The sequence below is a fragment of the Coregonus clupeaformis genome, chromosome 11 (assembly GCF_020615455.1).
Source record: "Coregonus clupeaformis isolate EN_2021a chromosome 11, ASM2061545v1, whole genome shotgun sequence".
Taxonomy (NCBI): domain Eukaryota; kingdom Metazoa; phylum Chordata; class Actinopteri; order Salmoniformes; family Salmonidae; genus Coregonus; species Coregonus clupeaformis.
In genome coordinates, this window is record NC_059202.1 from 27145679 (window position 1) to 27154121 (window position 8443).

Here is an 8443-nt window from a genome sequence, read left to right on the forward strand (position 1 = left end):
CCCCCTTTCTAACCGGGGAATCGCTGAATGCTGTCCGGGACCTGGGCCCTGACCAGGTTACTGACTATGATGCCCTGAAGTCTGAGATCCTCAGCAGATATGGACTCACAAAGTTTGGTATGGCCCAGCGCTTTCACAGCTGGACCTTCCAACCAGACCAACCTCCTCGGGGCGCAGATGCATGAACTTGTCCGAATCGCAAGGAAATGGCTGGATCCGCAGAGGAATACAGCAGCGGCGGTGGTGGAGGCCGTTGTGGTGGATCGTTACCTACGCGCCCTGCCTTATGAGGCAAAACGGTTCATCAGTCAACAGGCCTTGACCACGGCTGATCTGACCGTGGGAAGCTGTGGAAAAGTACCAGGCCACAGCGGAGATGCTGGAAATGCTTCGAAAAAGACCCCAGGAGTGCGGCCCCACCCCAAATGGGAAGAACCCGTCCCAAAGGACCCCAAGGTCTCGAACCCAGCCACGCCAGGACTTATCCCGGCCCAGGGGGAGCCAGAAACCAGGCGGGTCCAAGAAGAGTACACCAGGAGGGGGAAACTCGACAGTGTTACCGGTGTGGGGAGATGGGACATATCTCCTGGCAGTGTGGGAAACCAGCCGATGAACCTATGCCCACTGCGGAGTCCTCCAGCTCAGCACCCACACACCGTTTTGCCTCGCTCTTGGGAGTCGTAGATGGCGGCCCAGATCGACCCCCACCTGCCCGGTAACTGTGAATCACCATGATGTGGAGGCCTTACTGGATTCTGGTAGCCGGGCCACCCTGGTGCGTAAGGATTTGGTGGGCCCAACGTGTCTGACCCCGGGAAAGTCCTCCCAGTTTCCTGTGTCCATGGGGACACCAGAGAATACCCCATTACTGAACTTACAATGACCAGCACACGGGGAACCATACACACGACGGCGGGGGTGGTTGATTCCCTCCCCGTCCCTGTCCTAATTGGACGAGACTGCCCAGCCTTTTACCCACTCTGGAGAGAGTCTCAGGAGAGGATAACCCGAGTACCTCGGAAACGGAGAGGCAAGACTCATCCTGGGAAGGCTCCGTGCAATCCTCCGAGTTACTCACTCCCGCCCGGGCTCTGATAGGGATGGCAGGTGCCCAGACCGACACAGAGACGGAGCTACAGAATCTGGACAAAAGAACTGTCTGGTCTGAAGGGGACCGCTGGGAGGTATCGTTTGTTAAAGCAACAGTTAGACATGAAGACAGAAGAGTTAGATATCCTCCAGGCTAAACTCCAACAGAGCTCCTTCCTAAGCAACAGGAGGAGCTGGAGAGGCTGCGCAGGACCATCGAGGAGTGTGAGGAGACCCTGCGCAGTAGTAAGGGAGGTCCAGAAGAAGGCAGAGGAGAAGTACAAGGTGTTGGAGAACAAGATGAAGAATGCGGAGGCAGAGAGAGAGAAGGAACTGAAAGCTGCTCAACAGAAGCTAAACTCTGCTAAAACCAAGGCTGATGCGTTCAGTAAGAAACTCAAGGAGAGACAACAGGAGGCTGAGTCCCTGGTCCTAGAGTTGGAGGAGTTGAAGAGAGAGCAGTCTGGCAAGCACCACGGCAATGCGGACGCCCTCTCCCGGCGCGTGATGCCTTCTTCGCTGCCTTTACCCGACGAGGACGTCGGTCCCGAGGAGGGGGGATGTGTGATGTCACGAGAGGCTGTGTCCTGGAGGGACGTTACATCCCCCTGAGGTGGCTGCAAACCCAGACAGCTATGGCTCCATCTGCTGGTATGGTCGGGAACTCCAACCCTCTATGGCCAATCTTCCCACGCAGCTGAAACCAATCAGGAGCTGATGAGCTGAAGGTTTGTTGAAGGGAAGAGACACAGTCTCCAACCTGGGCTCTCTGGAGGACAAGAGTGCTGCACGTCCACTTCCATGAGGAATATAAGGATTTGGAGATACTTACCTTTGGGAAATACTCACCTTTGGATATATGCACCTGTGGAAATACGTGTGGGACATTTGGAAGGACGTTTTGCTGGGTTGGCCACTAGCTGCAACGTGGAATACAGTAAGACTGGGGAAAAGTTATTTGAGCGAGGGAGAGTTATGATTTTGGATGTGGAAGAGACATCCCTGAACTGTTAACCCTTAAAGAGCCACCAGAGAACAGAATGGTGTTATACTTTCGTTAATTTCCCAAGACCTATAATAAAATCCTTGTTTTGTTTGAACCTTGTCTCCTTGCACTACTTGAGCAATCCCGCTGAAAGCTGTGTAGCCTCTCGTGACATCACACTATATATAAGGAGCTCTCTGTCTTTGTGAAGAGGGGGGCGTCCAGCCTAAGTTGCCAGTGTTACACGTTTGAGTCCTGCAGTAGGGGCTCTTTGGCCTCCCCGGGCGGCCGCGGGCTGTTGGGGTGTCCGTGGGGCGAGCTGTGGTTCTTCCAGCTGCCGGGCCGGGGGCCCAGGTGGGTTTGCTCTGGTATGAAGAGTGCCACCAGGAGCGCTAGTAGCACTGAGCATGCTCCGAAGAGGAAGGGGCGGGCCAGGAATGATAGAACTCTGAGGAGAGAGGAGGAGGAAATAAAAGTTACAAATCTTTTTCCATACCTGAAGTGACAAAATTAGGAACATTTAACAAATTAGGGTTACACTTGTACAAAGTGTATTCATGAACAGTCATGTAAATACTTGATAACTAGTTAACATTAAATAGAGGGTTGTGGGGGCTAAGTGTGCATAGTGTCTAAATGATCATAGTAACTTAAGACAGGGATAGAACCTTGTTAAACTGTCTGATCATTTTTGAGGAGGTCTCCTGGCTGTGAAAACAAACCTTCAAAGTCTACGCTAACTAAGTCAAGTGTATTATCTGTCTGGTTCCGGTTGTGAGGTTTGATTGGGCCTGAAAATTCAAGCCCCGTCGGGTTCGGGCTAAAGATCTAAACAACAAGGTGGAGGAGCAGAAAGGTTGGGGTTGGGGTGTGGCGCTGGGGGCTAACCTGGGGGAGGAGCAGAAAAGGTTGGTTGGGGGGTGGGGGCTAACCTGTGGGAAGAGCTGAAAAGGTTGGGGTTGGGGAGCTGGGGGCTAACCTGTGGGAAGAGCTGAAAAGGTTGGGGTTGGGGAGCTGGGGGCTAACCTGTGGGAAGAGCTGAAAAGGTTGGGGAGCTGGGGGCTAACCTGTGGGAAGAGCTTAAAAAGGTTGGGGTTGGGGAGCTGGGGGCTAACCTGTGGGAAGAGCTGAAAAGGTTGTGGTTGGGGAGCTGTTGGCCAACCTGTGGGAAGAGGTGAAAATGTTGGGGTTGGGGAGCTGGGGGCTAACCTGTGGGAAGAGCTGAAAAAGTTTGGGTTGGGGAGCTGGGGGCTAACCTGTGGGAAGAGCTGAAAAGTTTGGGGTTGGGGAGCTGGGGGCTAACCTGTGGGAAGAGCTGAAAAGGTTGGGGAGCTGGGGGCTAACCTGTGGGAAGAGCTGAAAAGGTTTGGGTTGGGGAGCTGGGGGCTAACATGTGGGAAGAGCTGAAAAGTTTGGGGTTGGGGAGCTGGGGAGCTGGGGGCTAACCTGTGGGAAGAGCTGAAAAGGTTGGGGAGCTGGGGGCTAACCTGTGGGGAGAGCTGAAAAGGTTTGGGTTGGGGTGCTGGGGGCTAACCTGTGGGAGGAGCTGAAAAGGTGGGGGTGTGGCGCTGGGGGCTAACCTGGGGGAAAAGCTTAAAAGGTTGGTTGGGGGTGTGGCCCTCGGGGCTAACCTGGGGGAGGAGCTGAAAAGGTTGGGGAGCTGGGGGCTAACCTGTGGGAAGAGCTGAAAAAGTTGGGGAGCTGGGGGCTAACCTGTGGGAAGAGCTTAAAAGGTTGGGGTTGGGGAGCTGGGGGCTAACCTGTGGGAAGAGCTGAAAAGGTTGTGGTTGGGGAGCTGGGGGCTAACCTGTGGGAAGAGCTGAAAAGGTTGGGGTTGGGGAGCTGGGGGCTAACCTGTGGATGAGCTGGGGGCTAACCTGTGGGATGAGCTGAAAAGGTTGGGGAGCTGGGGGGCTAACCTGTGGGAAGAGCTTAAAAAGGTTGGGGTTGGGGAGCTTGGGACTAACCTGTGGGAAGAGCTGAAAAGGTTGGGGTTGGGGAGCTGGGGACTAACCTGTGGGAAGAGCTGAGGGCTAACCTGTGGGATGAGCTGAAAAGGTTGGGGAGCTGGGGGCTAACCTGTGGGAAGAGCTGAAAAGGTTTGGGTTGGGGAGCTGGGGGGCTAACCTGTGGGAAGAGCTGAAAAGGTTTGGGTTGGGGAGCTGGGGGCTAACCTGTGGGAAGAGCTGAAAAGGTTGGGGTTGGGGATCTGGGGGCTAACCTGTGGGAGGAGCTGAAAAGGTTGGGGTTGGGGGAGCTGGGGGCTAACCTGTGGGGAAGAGCTGAAAAGGTTGGGGAGCTGGGGGCTAACCTGTGGGAAGAGCTGAAAAGGTTGGGGAGCTGGGGGCCCAGCCCAGCGCACAGCCCTCCAGTGTGCTCGCCAGAGGTAGCCTGACTGCCATTAGGTACCGAGATGAGATCCTCAGACCCCTTGTGAGACCATATGCTGGTGCGGTTGGCCCTGGGTTCCTCCTAATGCAAGACAATGCTAGACCTCATGTGGCTGGAGTGTGTCAGCAGTTCCTGCAAGAGGAAGGCATTGATGCTATGGACTGGCCCGCCCGTTCCCCAGACCTGAATCCAATTGAGCACATCTGGGACATCATGTCTCGCTCCATCCACCAACGCCACGTTGCACCACAGACTGTCCAGGAGTTGGCGGATGCTTTAGTCCAGGTCTGGGAGGAGATCCCTCAGGAGACCATCCGCCACCTCATCAGGAGCATGCCCGGGCGTTGTAGGGAGGTCATACAGGCACGTGGAGGGCCACACACTACTGAGCCTCATTTTGACTTGTTTTAAGGACATTACATCAAAGTTGGATCAGCCTGTAGTGTGGTTTTCCACTTTAATTTTGAGGGTGACTCCAAATCCAGACCTCCATGGGTTAATACATTTGATTTCCATTGATAATTTTTGTGTGATTTTGTTGTCAGCACATTCAACTATGTAAAGAAAAAAGTATTTAATAAGATTATTTCATTCATCAGATCTAGGATGTGTTATTTTAGTGTTCCCTTTATTTTTTTGAGCAGTGTTTTTTTTGTTTATATTTAAGAGAAAAACATATGGGGGATTGGAAGTAATGCAGACAATTACATTGATGGAAGTTGCAATCTATCTGCAATATTAAAGCTGATCTACCCCCTAAAAAAATACATTTAAAAATGGAATTTTTACTAGGATTAAATGTCAGGAATTGTGAAAAACTGAGTTTAAATGTATTTGGCTGAGGTGTATGTAAACTTCCGACTTCAACTGTATATAGGCCTAAATAGTATCATTGACTATATATGACTTCTAAAGTATGGTTACATTTCATTTGCTCTGTTAAACCTACCCTTTGGACTTCGACACATACACAATCCATAGCTCAATTGTCTCAAGGCTAAAAAAATCCTTCTTTAACCTATCTCCTCCCCTTCATCTACACTGATTTGAAGTGGATTTAACAAGTGACCATAGCTTTCACCTGGTCAGTCTGTCATGGAAAGAGCAGGTATTCTTAATGTTTTGTACACTCTGTGTATAATATTGAAGATCTGTTGTTTCAAAGGTACAAATTCAACATTTTATACAAGGTTTGTCTGTAGAAAATTGGTTACAATTTTGACTTAATCCTGTGGTTGAAATTTCACCCTCAAAACAAGTGAACTTTAGATTTTTAAAAAAATCCTATGTATTTTACACACAGATTCCACGTCATACGTTGACAAATTACATTGAAACAGCGTTGATTCAACCAGTTTGTGCCCAGTGGGTTTGTTCTGCTTTTCTTTCTTTAGCTGTTGAGTTTAAATCCTACACAGTCTTGTGCATTGTCAGTAACGTGCTGAATTAAAATTCAGATTTTATGTCTGTCATAACTTCCTTTTTCCCCTGTTGTCTCTAGATGTTCCAAGGCCACCACCAGCCAAGCCTGGCCTGCAGTCTCTGTCCTCCGCTTACTTCCCTGGCTGAGAAGGAATGGAGCCAAGAACTACTGAAATGTCCACAACACACCACTGAATACAACAGTGACTAAGGAGGGTGACCTGTTAGACCAACCACAGATTATCACAGTACCTCCACCTATGTTCATGTTTTTAACCTGTGCTGTGTTTCCAAGTATTTATTAAAAATGATTTTTAAGATAACCAATCAATCGTAATTAAGCCACTTGATCCGTTTGCCAAATATTACGTTTGTCGGTTGGTTTAAAAAAATCACTGTCATCACGTCTTACTCGTAATTAGCATTGACATAACCAATGCTGTCATCATGTTGCTCTGGGTGTTTTTACTTTTAACCTGTTACATTTCAATTATAACTTTTAACACTCAATAGTACTCAAGTCCTGGATCGAATGACACTTGAGCCAGTGTGAAAATGTTCAAGTGTTCCCCAAGAAAAGCTGCCGTCTGTTTACATGGTGCAACAATGATAAAAGATACCTTTTCAATGGTTAACATGTACATGCTAATCGCAAGTCATCACCAGCTTATTGATGAACAGATGCTCAACCAACCATCACTATGGTTATTCCACCACAGATTGATTGCTACTGAAGTGTTTGCTGTGTAAAAACTGTACATATGGGTGTATGAAATTAATAATTAATGTGTATATCTGTAGATTAAAGTTTTGTTTTCAGAATCTCAAAGTAGTCAAGTCTCTGATCAACTAACTACTGTTGTGGAAATTCTTACACAGGGACTCTCGAAGTCAATCTTAAATGAATCATTGTTTATTGTCAGCGAGCTGGCGAGGTTCCAACAAACGTAATGCACCATAGTGAACGTCTGTCAGGAGCTCCTAACGGGCAGTCCCGTTAGTTCTCTTATATACTGCAGAAAAGTCACATTTGCATGATTTGGCTTATTCATAATTCATCATTAACGTTTGCTTCATTCATGTGACCAACCAATACTGGATCATGCATGTGACAGACCAATACCTCACGAGGCTTCTTCTCTAAGCTGAGACCTTGAAACTGAGATATCAAAACAAGGGTCTGGGCGTACTGCCAATATCAGTATTGCAGGGACTGATAGTGAGGGTTTGTTCAGTCAGTCACTTGCATGAACACAGAAAACGGTTATTAGAAAAGCACAAATGTATAAAATAGGAAAGCACCAACAAAAAATATAAACGCAACATGTAAAATGTTGGTCCCATGTTTCATGAGCTGAAATAAACAATCTCTGAAATTTTCCATACGCACAAAAAGCTTATTTCTCTCAAATGCTGTGCACAAATGTGTTTACATCCCTGTTAGTGAGCATTTCTCCTTTGACAATATAATCCATCCACCTGACAGGTGTGGCATAACAATAAACTGACATTAGTTGCACTCAAACGGTGCCCACATAAAGCTGTCCCAACAGCAGAGCTTTCTTTTCAGCACCATGGAGTGAATCCCTACCACTGCTACACCTGGCTAATCAGCAGAGCCTTGTCTGGCAGCGAAACAGTTCATTCAGACTCATTTACTGCCTTAAAAAAAATAAAAACGCTGATAGAACCCCTCTCCACTGGGGTTCTCTGCCTCTAACCCTGTTGCAGGGGCTGAGTCACTGGCTTGCTGGTGCTCTTTCATGCCGTCCCTGGGAGGGGTGCGTCACTTGAGTGGGTTGAGTTACTGACGTGATCTTCCTGTCTGGGTTGGCGCCCCCCTTGGTTTGTGCTGTGGTGGAGACCTCTGTGGGGCTATACTCGGCCTTGTCTCAGGATTGTAAGTTGGTGGTTGGGGATATCCCTCTAGTGGTGCGGGGGCTGTGCTTTGGCGGAGTGGGTGGGGGTTATATCCTTCCTGTTTGGCCCTGTCCGGGGTTTCTTCGGATGGGGCCACAGTGTCTCCGGACCGCTCCTGTCTCAGCCTCCAGTATTTATGCTGCAGTAGTTTATGTGTCGGGGGCTGGGGTTAGTTGGTTATACCTGGAGTACTTCTCCTGTCTTATCCAGTGTCCTGTGTGAATTTAAGTATGCTCTCTCTAATTCTCTCGTTCTCTCTTTCTCTCTGAGAACCTGAGCCCTAGGACCATACGTCAGGACTACCGGGCATGATGACACCTTGCTGTCCCCAGTCCGCCTGGCCTTGCTGCTATTCCAGTTTCAACTGTTCTGCCTGCGGCTCCGAAACCCCTACCTGTCCCAGACCTGCTGTTTTCAACTCTAAATGATCGGCTATGAAAAGCCAACTGAGAGACCTGAGCCCTAGGACCATACGTCGGGACTACCGGCCGTGGTGACTCCTTGCTGTCCCCAGTCCGCCTGGCCTTGCTGCTATTCCAGTTTAAACTGTTCTGCCTGCGGTTATGGAACCCCTACCTGTCCCAGACCTGCTGTTTTAAACTCTAATGATCGGAGAAAAGCCAACTGAGATTTATT